The sequence below is a fragment of the Ambystoma mexicanum genome, chromosome 3q, assembly GCF_040938575.1.
Source record: "Ambystoma mexicanum isolate Mex_15411 chromosome 3q, UKY_AmexF1_1, whole genome shotgun sequence".
Lineage (NCBI taxonomy): Eukaryota > Metazoa > Chordata > Amphibia > Caudata > Ambystomatidae > Ambystoma > Ambystoma mexicanum.
Genome location: NC_090926.1, coordinates 1,261,946,035 through 1,261,958,884, shown reverse-complemented (window position 1 = coordinate 1,261,958,884; position 12,850 = coordinate 1,261,946,035). Strand labels below are relative to the sequence as shown.

General features: G+C 49.3%; 1 protein-coding gene across 3 annotated transcripts in view; it reads right to left on the bottom strand.

The window, feature by feature from the left end:
• The window catches only part of LOC138447850 (beta-1,3-galactosyltransferase 2-like), a 583,663-nt gene extending 573,986 nt beyond the window's left edge, over positions 1-9,677 (bottom strand). For all 3 annotated transcript variants that reach the window (XM_069604278.1, XM_069604280.1, XM_069604279.1), the window contains exon 1: positions 9,539-9,677. The gene's annotated coding sequence lies outside the window, so the exon portion shown is untranslated. The remainder of the gene's footprint in view (positions 1-9,538) is intronic.
• Between the last annotated feature and the right edge of the window lie 3,173 nt (positions 9,678-12,850).

Genomic DNA, 12,850 nt, shown 5'->3' with positions numbered 1-12,850 from the left:
GGGGAGGGGTGTCCGGCTGAGGGACATTACGAGCTCATTGCAAGAAATAGCAGCGCAGTTGGGCGAAACTGAAATTGGTTGGTCGAAAGGTATTCCCCGGGCGCAATGGAGGGGGGCAGAGAGCCATGCAGCAGTGGAGAAGTCAAGGAGGAAGCTGAACAGGGCCGTTGCAAAATTCTGCAGGGGCAGGGGTTTCCATCAGACCAGGCATGGCTTGATTGATGGGAAAACACCCGAGTGCTTCCTAACGGACGGATGAAAACTTGTCCACGAAGGAAACGGGGCTCTTTTTTGGGACATCTCTACCAAATTACTGGAATGGCGGAAGGAGACAGGAAGAAGGGGAGCCACAGTGGGCGAGAACCCACTCAGTGGCGTGGCGGTGTTTGGGCAACCAAGCACAAATGATAGACTCCGGACGAGCCAGAAGGAAACGGAATGGGTCTTCGCTCTTCCGGACCAGCGCCTCTTGGGGGCCTAAACGGCGGGGGCGTCTGGTAGGGACAAATAAGGCTCAGCTTCCCCCAAAAACAAACGGCGCTCTCCCCATCCACGGACACCTGCACGGGCAGGATTGGAACAGGTACAATGGGTCGGGGGAGTTGGGGGCCTACTATACCAAGTATAGGGGGAAGCAAAGGAAATCCGGCAAGCAAGCGCCACACGGACAGAATGAAGTTCACAAATGTGTACAAATAATTCTGTTGTCATGGAAATAAAACTGCGGCCAAGTTTGCCATTTGAAATTCTGTGTCATGCCAATTTGTGGGGATAAGGAGTAATGCATTGGGGTGCATGCGCAAAGAATAATTGGCAGTGAAGGCAAATGGACGGCTGCAGGGGTTATGGAGCTGACGACGGAAAAAGCAGCTCAAAATGGAGGAGGCAGCAGGGTAACCCCTGCGGGGTCATGCCGCCAGGACCTGGGACCCTCCCCTGGGGGTCAAAAGGCGAGGGGCGGAACGGCGCCAAAGAGGCGAGGGGCGGAACGGCGCCAAAGGCCTGATGGCCCAAAAGCCCACGAAGGGCTGAACAAAGGAAATGGGGCGGGGCCATCAGGATTTAAGCAGGCGGGACCGGGGTGCCAGGCATCTCGCTCCTGCACTGGGACCCGGTTGCCGCCTCGCAGGTGGAAGAAATTTCGTTTTCCACCCACCCACCCACGAAATACAAGCAAGAAGCAGGAGACCGGGGGCGTTGCTGTCGCAGGACACCCGGGCCAGGATATGACAAGTTGGCGGTGTTTGGGCAACCAAGCACAAATGATAGACTCCGGACGAGCCAGAAGGAAACGGAATGGGTCTTCGCTCTTCCGGACCAGCGCCTCTTGGGGGCCTAAACGGCGGGGGCGTCTGGTAGGGACAAATAAGGCTCAGCTTCCCCCAAAAACAAACGGCGCTCTCCCCATCCACGGACACCTGCACGGGCAGGATTGGAACAGGTACAATGGGTCGGGGGAGTTGGGGGCCTACTATACCAAGTATAGGGGGAAGCAAAGGAAATCCGGCAAGCAAGCGCCACACGGACAGAATGAAGTTCACAAATGTGTACAAATAATTCTGTTGTCATGGAAATAAAACTGCGGCCAAGTTTGCCATTTGAAATTCTGTGTCATGCCAATTTGTGGGGATAAGGAGTAATGCATTGGGGTGCATGCGCAAAGAATAATTGGCAGTGAAGGCAAATGGACGGCTGCAGGGGTTATTAACTCTGTGTGAGCTCCGGGGACGTGGGTGCTTAACGCGAACTGAGCCCCTGCTTTGTGACCCCCCATACCCAAAAAACAAGGAAAAGCTGGCAGAAGACCCCCCCCACTGGTAAAAAGCCTGCTGAGAAACAGATTCCGGAAGGTGGAGCACGAGACCTCTCCAACGTGAGCCTGAGCCCCAAAAAGCCTATGACACAACTTGCGGTGCACCTCAGACCGTGCGGCTAATACGAAGCCCGGTTCGACTCTCCGCCAGAGTTGCCCCCCCCCGTTGAGGCCGACGGAGTGTACAAAGTCTGCCCCCGCGCTGCACCCAATTAACCCGTGCTGCGGGACACGCCAGCCAGTCGGGGGGCTCCCCAGACCCTGGGAGAGGAGTAGGAGATGCTGTAGCACCACCCCCCACCGGGGGCCATGGACTGTGTGGGCTGTCTTGCTGGCGTGGCACCGGCAGCCCATGCTTCCAGGCGGGCGGAGGCCTGAGAGGGAAGCACATGCAAAACCATAGCCGCCTTGAGCCGCTGCGATAAGCGGAACAGCCACAATGCACAGCTGACAACGTTGAACAAAAGCACCTCACATTCAAGGACAGTGTATGAACACATATCACGCTCAATGACCACGGTATAACTGCAATAACCTCAGGAGGAGTGTGAAACAGAGAGTCATCCTGCCACAAACTAGTACTGAACACAGTGTGCTATTTGGCGCTTTCAGCCGGTGACCTGCACAATGTAGCCCAACCTCCTCTGGCCTTAAACCTCCTCTTCTCTCTGCCAGACGCCCTGCAAAGCACACCAGAGCCCGAGGACTCCATTCGCATCCCCCCAGCGGGCCTCAGCGCATACTGCGTTGAGACACTGAGGTGCGCCGGCTTACATAACTCTACAGTGCCCCACAGAGGCCTGAGTGACCAGCCCACCAATCGAACAGCATTACCAGCAGGGGCTGATACGCTCCCGATATCCACAATCAATACCCCGGCCAAGTGAACTATCCTCCCAAAGAAGGAACGAAGGGTTACAGCTCTCACGACCCATACGCCCTGACACTGGGCCACACCTAGGAGCCCATAGCAACCACAGAACACAGCGCATCACCCTACTCCTACACTTTCTATTGGAAAAGTAGCACCGGCCCAAAATAAAGCAGCAATCAATCAGGAGCACACTAGGCTGCACAGAGCAAACACAAACTCCCGATCCCCACAGGTCAGAGTCTCGTGCGCAGCGATATTGACGGCTGCGGAATCAGCCCCTCGCGACCAGGAGATCAAACAGTGTGCATGTAAAACCAGCGAACCTTAAGCACCCCTCTACTGCCACTAAGCGCCACGGTGACCCTAGACTCCGCTCTTTACCTGGAATCACTCTGAAACCACCTGTGCGCCCTGTAGTGCAGAGGGTTAGGCCCCCGATCTAGGGGGGTGTGCCTCCTCTGCCGCAGCGAACACCCCATGAACGTTAGGATGAAACTGGCCAGATAAGCCTACACCTCAACCCCATCCACCCTACGCAACAGGAGAACAGAGATAATGGAGACCACAGAAACAGATGCAGCCGCCACCAAAGGCGACATTGCAGCCCTGCTCAATGAGATAACAATTATGGGTGGTAATTTAGGCGGCAAGATAGACAAGATAACACAGAGAATGGACAACATCGAAGAAAGGCTAGAAGGGGTCCAGAATAATCAAGCCTCCATAGACACTCTCGAAACCCAAATGGACCTTAGAATACGAGAGATTGAGAAGAGAGAGGAGGAATTTCGACTAAAAATGGATGACTTAGAAAATCGCGAGAGGAGAAACAACCTACGCTTTTTTGGTATTCCAGAGCACGAAGGTGAATCAGAAGACCTCAAAAAAACTATCTATGACATTACCAAGATCTTGACGGCAGACGAGGATATCGATGAGCCAAAAACAGAGAGAATACACAGAACCGGAGCCCCGCCTGGCAGGCCAAGATCAGTCCTCGCAAGATTTCACTGATACCAGGACAGAGCCAGGATACTATAGAAGGCTAGATCTGGAGGCCTCCTTACTCTTGGAGGTGCCCAGATAACCATCTTCCAGGATTTATCCTCACTCACCCTAGCACTGAGATACCTCTGCAGCCCACTCACGAAATGGCTCAAAGATCAGAGCACCCGATATAGGTGGGGCTACCCTTTCTCCCTCACCTTCGAACATGGAAGCAGAAGGATCCAGCTACGATCTGAAGAAGAAATCCGCGACTGCATCGCCGAACTTCTCGGAACGGGGCCAAAGGAAGGAGAACGTGAAGGGCCCGAACGAAATAGTCAGCGTTGGGAACTCTAGGGACCAAGGAGAAAAAGAGTGAAAGGCTCAAGAAAGTACAGAAGGGGCAGCAACACTCCAGAAAGCGACAAATGAAAACATCTTCACAAGGTCCACACCTGGAAGGTCCAAGACCCAGTGACGTGACAGGGGCAATCCGACACGATCCAGGCAAACCATACGTTTTCAGCACGGGACCAGACATGCAGACGAGACCCCTCGCAAAGGGAGGAACGGGACAGCCACCTGACGATGGACCTCGAAAACTGCATGTACCAAAATCTCTTTTTTTTTTCTAAACATATTTGTGGAGTGATAAAAGTTGGGGGGGGGCTCAAAATGTAATAATTGGTTCTATGTGTGAAAAGGACCGTGCGGTAACAGTTCCCACCGGTGGTCCGACATTGGACTGACAGTTTCCACCCAGTCCTAATCGGACGCCACCAAGTAAACATGCAAGCCCTCGATGACAGGGGGAAAGACGAACAAAAGGAACAGAGGGCAGGGGATACTGTGTTGTATTCCCCTAAGGGGAGGGGGGAGGGAAAAATAAAGACGCCAAAGCCCAAGACGGCCCGGCACACTCAACGGAAAACTCTGACTTCGGTGGCACCCAGTGACAAAAGATGGGACCCGGCAGACAAACCAAGAGCACACATCAATGGCAAATAACCACAAGGTAAGCGACAGGCCAACCACAATTAAAATAGGGACACTGAATGTCAAGGAACTTAACTCCTCCACCAAACGGTAACTTGTGGCCAGAGAATTCAAAAGGGCAAAGCTTGATATACTCTTCTTACAAGAAATTAAATACTTTAAAGGGGAAGAAAGAAGGATCTTAAATGCCCGGACAGGCACTGAATATTGGGGCTCGAGCCCGCTCAGAAAAGCAGGCGTCGGCATCCTGATTGCTAAAAGGATGCAATTCGAAGTCCAGAAAACCTGGGCAGATGTAAGTGGTAGAGCGCTGGTGCTCGTTGGCATGATACAGAGCACTGCCATCACACTCGCCTCGATACACACCCCCAACTCCGGCCAATGCAGCTTCTTACAACACATGGTCGAAAATGTCATGGTTGAAGCAGAGGGCAAAGTCCTCTTGAGAGGTGACCTCAACATGTGGGCCAACCCAACCCTGGATAGACAAGCCGGAAACCCACAGGCGAACACCCTACCAGAGGGTGGCCGTTCAGTGATAGTCAATATGATGGACACCTACAAACTAACAGACGCTTGGCGCCACATGAACCCGCAGGAAACGACATTCACATTTTACTCAGCGCGGAAATATACCAGAATCGATTACCTATATCTCACAACAGAGCTAACAGAGGCGATGTCCGATATATCTCCTATAACATGGTCAGATCACGACATGGTCACCCTCAGTCGTATGGCACTCCCCCACAGAAGCTCAAAGTGGGGCTGTAACGAAACGCTCTGGAAAGACCCGGTATTTCATGAATATCTTGAGAAGGAGATCGACCAATACTTCGAGCTAAATAACACAGGTGAAGTCTCGATAAACACGGTATGGGAGGCGGGGAAAGCCACTTGCAGAGGAGTACTAATCCAAGAAGGAGCAGCACGTAAAAGAGAGTGCCAACTCATAGAAAACAGGCTAAGGAATGAAATAACCCAAACTAGACCTCAGCGCCCAATCCGCCGGTTCTGACAGATGTCGAAAAATAGAGATGGCCGCCAGCAAGTGAGAGGAACTGCGGCAACTAGAAACAGACCAGATCGTCCGCAAACTCCAATACCTAAAACAGAAACAATACGAGAAAGGGGATAAAGCCAACGCGCTCCTCGCCGCCAGGCTACGTGGACAACACAAAGAGAGATGGGTGTCAACTATAGACGACGAAATAGAATCCCACAGGGACCACCCCTGCGATATCCCCGAAGCCTTTGCTAACTTCTATGAGAACTTATACACCTCGGATACCCTGACAGACGAGAGTGCATTCGCAGAATACATGAACACGCTAACCATCCCCAGCCTATCCCGAGACACAGCACAAGCTCTTGACGCCCATCACGGGCGAAGAAATAGCAGACGCAATCAAAAGACTCCCAACAGGGAAAGCCCCTGGAAATGATGGTTACACAGCAGGATTCAACAAAACCTTCAGCGACACCCTCCACCCAGCAATGGTAGAGCTCTTCAATCATATCCTCCAAACTGATACCGCCCCCGCATCCTTCTCCGACGCACTGATCACGGTCATTCCTAAAGAAGGAAAAGACCCCAACCAACGCATTTCTTACTGCCATATCTCCCTTTTAAATACGGACGCTAAAATCTACACAAGGGTCCTCACTGCACGGCTGGAGACGCACATTCCTGTTATAATCCACAATGACCAGGTGGGATTCATGGTGCAGACTCAACCCGCAAGACCCTCCACCTCATACACGAAGCCAAGAAAATGCCAAACACACTGGCACTATTCTCAATTGATGCAGAAAAAGCATTCAATTGGGTCGAATGGCGCTTCCTGGAAGCTACGCTAATGAAAATAGGTCTTGGCCCTACTCTCTGACGCGGAATCAAGGCTGTATACACCTTGTCCCGATCTTCTGTAGCAGTAAACTCCCAATACTCTCGCTGGTTTTCCTTAAGCAGAGGAACGCGACAAGGATGACCCCTCTCAGTAATACTATTTGCGCTATCATTGGAACCACTGGCGCAAATGCTTAGAGCAAACAAAGGCGTTGAATGGCTTCACGTGAACGGAAAAGAATATAAGTTGGCCTTGTATGCAGACGATATTGTACTCCACGTGCAGAACCCGATGACATCAAACCCTAAAGCGATCCAGCTCATTGAGCATTACGGCGTACTGTCAGGCTTCAAAATTAATAGAGCTAAATCAATCCTCTTCCCGTTACATGAACCTACCACCAGCCAAAGAGCAGAATTCGAACAACTCGGCCTCCCCATTGGAGGTCCCACACTCCGATACCTGGTTGTCAAGTTGACGAGAGAGATCGCTGATATATACAAGGCCAACTTCCCCCAACTCCTCGCCGCCTTCAAAGCGGACCTCGCAAAATGGCAACCCCTCACTATCTGCTGGATGGAATGCTTGAACGCCATTAAGATGGTTAGTCTCCCACGTTTCCCATACCCTTTCCAAGTACTCCCCGTGACAGTGCCAGATGACTTTTTCAAACAGGTGAAAAGGGCATTAACTGGATTCTTGTGGGAAGGAAAGAAGCCTAGAATACCCTACGAAACTCTCATATTACCTCCCCGTCATTGAACGATATTATCAGGCCGCGCAGTTGAAAGTCCTCATCCCCCACCTCAGACAGGAAAGACCTGCAGTGGGTGCAACTGGACAACTATAACCTGACCCCCGCGACGCTATCGAGTGGCTATGGGTCCCCAGACCACAACTCATATGAAAATTGCGCAACCACCCTATACTGGGAACCATATGGAATGTATGGAAGGAGGGAAAAGGGATGGTGAGAGTGACCACATGGCCATTCCCCTTGAGCCACCTCTGGGCCCCAGGAGTCCGAGAAGAAATCCCAGAGCATTCTAGATATCAAACCTGGTTTGATGCAGGACTCGAAAGGGTCAGACAATTATGGAGAGACGACAAATTCATATCAATCACAGACCTGGAAGACGCCCTCCAACTGCATCCTATCCTGATTTTCCTCTATCTCCGCTTGAAGGGAATCCTAACCAAACGGGAGTGGAAAATCCAAGATACAGAGAGAACTCACTCCCTTCGAGAAAATCCCCGACACAACCTCCACGAACAAAGGCCAGATTGCGCTCATGTACAGTGCCCTGATCACCAAAGACGAAAATTTGAATCACTGCCTCAAAGAGAAATGGGAAAAGGACTTCAACAGAGAATTTGATCAACAGGCATGGGACACAATCTGCAAAACTCCGTACCGAATATACATTGCCGCGCCAAACCAACTACATGATATAAAACTACTTCATAGATGGCAGTACGACCCTCACAAACTATCAAAAATGTACCAGACTAACAGTGCTAAATGCTGGAGACAATGTGGAACGGAGGCTAACTATTGGCACATGTGGTGGGACTGCCCCAAAGTCCGTATATACTGGAACAAAGTGCTTGGATGGATCAAAGAAATAGACGGCATTGAGCGGGAACCATCCCCCCTCCTGATTTAATTTGGCCTGGAAGAAGAAGATGAACTAACTAGAATAAAGGGCCTGGCATCCCCACTCCTACTTGCTGCAAGGGCTGGCCTGGTCATCAAATGGAAATCTCCACGCCTCCCAGTCAAAAAGGAATGGACTGCCATTGCAACAAACATACACGATGGCGAAAATCACGGCAGCCCTCCATGGAAAGGCAGCCCGCCACGAGGAAACCTGGTGTGACTTCACCAACATATACATCCCAAGCCAAAGACAAACAACGCCGGAAGATTCTGAACCGCCGTAGACCAAACATGACGACGAGAATCGGCCACCATCCAACAGCCCAGAGGTAATCAGGTCTGTTGCACCGAACGAACCCATGCAAGCCAATTGAGACCAACATCCCATTTTGCGCTAAGCACAGACTAAATTGTCACCAACACAATGGACAAACTCGCCAGACCGTCTTGGGGAGGGAGGGAAGGGAGGGATTAGAAACACTTAACCCAAAAGGGAGAGGGGGTTTAATTCTGTTAGTAGCATTGCTCTTGTTTAATCTCAATAACATATCAATGTACTTATGTGAATACAATATGAATGTACTCGTACATATTACCCTTCTTACATATTATGTGCGTTATTTTGCTTCACCTGCATTCTTTTTGCCAATGTGCTGGAAGCGTTACAGTCATTGCTGCAGAGACAAAGCCACACTCTGGCAGGGAGCCGCGGTGGCCAAGTCCTGCAAGGATTTTTTAAAAAGCAATCAGTGAAAGCTGCCCCCGAACCCAACACCGTTTCTGGGTCCGTGCAAACCTCCACCCGATTGGCTACAGGTGTAACCTCACTTTTTGCTATGTGTCAAAAAATCCTATCGTGCGCATGCTCAGTCATTACTTAACAGATAGGATTTTTTGAGACCAGGAATGTGGCGTGTCTGTGTTTCTGGTGTCCCAGGGGTGCAGTTTCTTTAACTTTATCTGAGCCAGGCTGACTACAATAACAGAACAGAGTGAATCCGCGTTACGAGCGACTGCAAAAGGGATGGAAAGAGCACAAACCCAGCGGACGAAACGAATATGAACCCAGCAGACACTAGTATTGTGTGGTGCTTGCCCCATTTCGCCGCTTTTTATTACACAATAATATTTCCTTGAATGTTTCATGAATATTTGAGGCTCTAAAGTGATTTCCCAAAGATCACACGGTTTGGTCAAGGACTACCTTTGAACTCGGTTCTCCTCGCTTAACAAACACACCGACATAAACGCACACTAGACAATAACCATGGGCGAAGCTACACGCTGAACACTGTTGTCTCCGTGGCATGATTTTGAAGTTCTGCATACAATCAACTTGCCCCATCCACCTTACAAACCTTCTGATAAGTGGTTAAAGAAGAGTTGGTGTTCTGAGCCTTCTCGGGGATGTAGTCCAGCAGGGGAGATACAGGGGGAGGGATGTAGTCCAGCAGGGAAACTTCAGGCACAGAGCTCTCCGCAAAACCAGAAGGGAAAGTTGAGAAGCGATTCAAAAAGACAGAGTTTCAACCCCCGGTCAAACTGGTTTGTCAACACCCTGGCAGGAACACATGGCAGCTTATCAAGTACAGAACGACGCTCGTTAAAGACGTCTATAAAGCAGGTAGGCTGCTAGAAGGCGTAATGTTAGTGCTACTGTTAGACAGAATCATATGCAGTACCCTTTGGGAACACCACACACAATTAAGACTACCAGGGACAGTACAAATTCACCTTTGGTACAAGCCTGTACTACACAGTAAAGTGGTAGCGATGGCTGAGCAGCCAGACTTATCTCAAGAGTAAAGTGAGCAGTAGCAATAGTTACCCAAAGGACAGCAATTAATATGGTTCAAACAAACACTGACGTAAGGTTTCTGAGTAAAAGAATATACATTTATTTACACATCAGTTATAAAACATTTCACTATTAACAAGCAGTTTAAACGTCACAATCTTAATACACTACACCACACCCAATAGATTCTAGACAAGTTAAGCTCAAAAGTAAGTTTGAGCAAAATGGCACTCAGTAATTTAAAAGGGAGGGAAAGAAAAAGTGAGACAAACGTTGAGCAGCACCAAAATGTAAGTAAGCAGGGCAATCTAGAAAAAGTAACTACAGTGAGGAAATCAAATCAAGTGGCCTGGGCCAAAGTCAGTGGACCAAAGTCTTTGCAGAGGATCACACAGTTCAGAGTAGTTTGGAGTTAAGTCTTTGCCAAGAGTTCAGAACAAAGTTGGTAGGATGAAAAGTTACTTTAAAGAATGGAGAAGGACAAGCCATCGGCTTGCCAAAATATTTCAAGCACTTTTACCGCGGTCGGACGGAACGAACAACTGGATTTGAACAGTGCCTTATATGGAGAAGAAGGCTGTAGCTGAGGCGGACGTTCCTGGCAGGTCCTGCAGACTCACGGTTCCTGAAGCGACTGTCGGACTGAAACAAAGTAGGAAGACTGGAGGGTCCTGCACTGCCCTGGGAAAAAACCAGCAGCCGAGCAATGCAACGGATAAAAGGTGCGCTCCTCAAAACCCAAACAGGGTCCGGTCCACCTGGCTATCCGGTTCACTGTAGCTGTGCACAGCAAATTCGACCAGAGAAGGGAGCCTTGCTTGCAGTTTGGCGAACTGGTTGATTCCACCAGCTCAAGGGGAGAAGATTCCTTGCACATCTTCCGTTTCGTCGTAGTTTGGAGATTCGGGCCCGCAGGAGGGTCTTTACCGGGAGGTTCAGTCGTGGCAGAGGTCCTCTTCTTTCAGCTTCTCTTCGGTTCTCTCGATCTAGTGGCGACTCTGCCTTCACAGTCCCAGAGACCTGCCTTTTATGCAGTTTTCCCACATTCACACAGCCTGGCTATTAATCACACAGCAGGGTGGCTGCCCCGGCGGGACAGTCACCACAGCCAATCATACAGAGTGCGACATGGGACACAAAGGTGACCCTGTGCAGGGAGTCCTAAACACCTCCCTCGCATTGTGTCCCCCTCAGACATTCAGGCGCCTAAGGAGGGCTTCTGTGCAGAAGCACGCCAAAGGACGGTGAACAAAGGAACCACACCTGGTTTGGCATGCAGAGCAAAACATGAGAAAGACTTTTACAAAAAGAAATGGCGAATAAACCCAGCTGGAACCAAATAAAAGTAAATATGGTCCAGCGGCTTTAAGTTCGAGGCTACTAAAATAGCCTAAAACAATATCAAGGCTATTTAAAATAACCGTGGTAGGAAAACTAGAGAACACTGCCACCATCCAAATCTTAATGAAAAGGGAACAAAATAATGTTCCATGAGAAACAGACAAAACAGAATTACTATTAACCCTTTCCAGAATTCTATGTAAGATAGTTTTTACTGGGTCTGTGGATTTAAAAAGACTAATAAAGTCAATGGCAACTTTTCATGTTCTGGGAGACAGTAGTCAGTCCCAGAAAATTGAGTTTAAAGTTGGAGGTCTGAAAAAGACAACCCTGTGTCACTGCACTGAAGGTGCTGTGTAACACACAGTAAAAAGATTATGCCTATGGAGTAGGTGAGGCTCCACAGTCTATGAACACAACATTGTTAAACAGACACAGCAAAACACATGTAAGAGTGGGAAAAAAGGCTCACACTCTTAGCAGGTGAAAAAAATAAATCCTAGAAATCCAGCAAAGCTGCTGAGGGACTCAGTAGAAAATTAGCCATAGCATTCTACCTAACAGCTACAAATACACCAGAACAAACAGAAAGGAGCTTTATAGCTAGATTGGCAGTGAATACATAGCTCCACAAATGGAAACATCATGCAATGCCCGCATTCTACTGTTCCATGTTTAATGTGTTCTTGTTGTTAACTGTAAAGCACCTTGGATTAAGGCGCTATATATAACAATAAATACAAATGCAAATGCAAATTAAATAGCCTGGCACGATTAGGCTACGAGGGCAGAGCACTTCTGTGGTTTTTACGCAGACACAATAATAACAAGGAGAAGAACACCAGCAGACTTGTATGCGAGTTGCCACTGGACAGTGCTGCCATGCCTTCACTGGGTAATGTAGAACCAACAGTCCCTTAAGTGATCCGCCAACCGGTGGGCATTACGTGCCAGATGCCACCCTAACTTCTGGTTGGACAATCGAAGAACTCTAAAACAACTCCTGAAAGCCACCATTTCTAAGATTCTGTCTCCGCCACCAGCATCCCAACAGCTGACTGAAGTGAAGGCTAGTGTGCTTTTGTAATGGAAAGCACAGTGTAGCGGCTTGACACTTTTCATGTGGTTTACAGCGCTGCATAGATGGGCGGCCAGTCAATATCTCCTGCTAGATATCTTGAATCGGACAAGCTAAAGCCCTCAAAAATGTCTTTTCGCAAATTTTAGATTTTTCTAAAACAAGATTTAAGAAGTAACTAAAAAATAGTTCAGAGGATAGGAGGAAGACCATTCAAAGATATGGTGGGTAACCAGTGTCAAACTCTTTACCAGGAGCAAGATTAAGGCGGTGAGAGGGGGTCAGAGTGGGAGGTGCAAGGGTACTCCCACTCCAAAATAGAATGGTTGGCATGTGCTTGAGAAAGGGAGTACGTGTCAGAAGGGATTACACCCTAAAACAAAGGGCCTCATTTAGAGGTCAGTGGTAGCGGTGGAACGTGCACGGTTTAACCATTCTGCACACTTTTGCGGT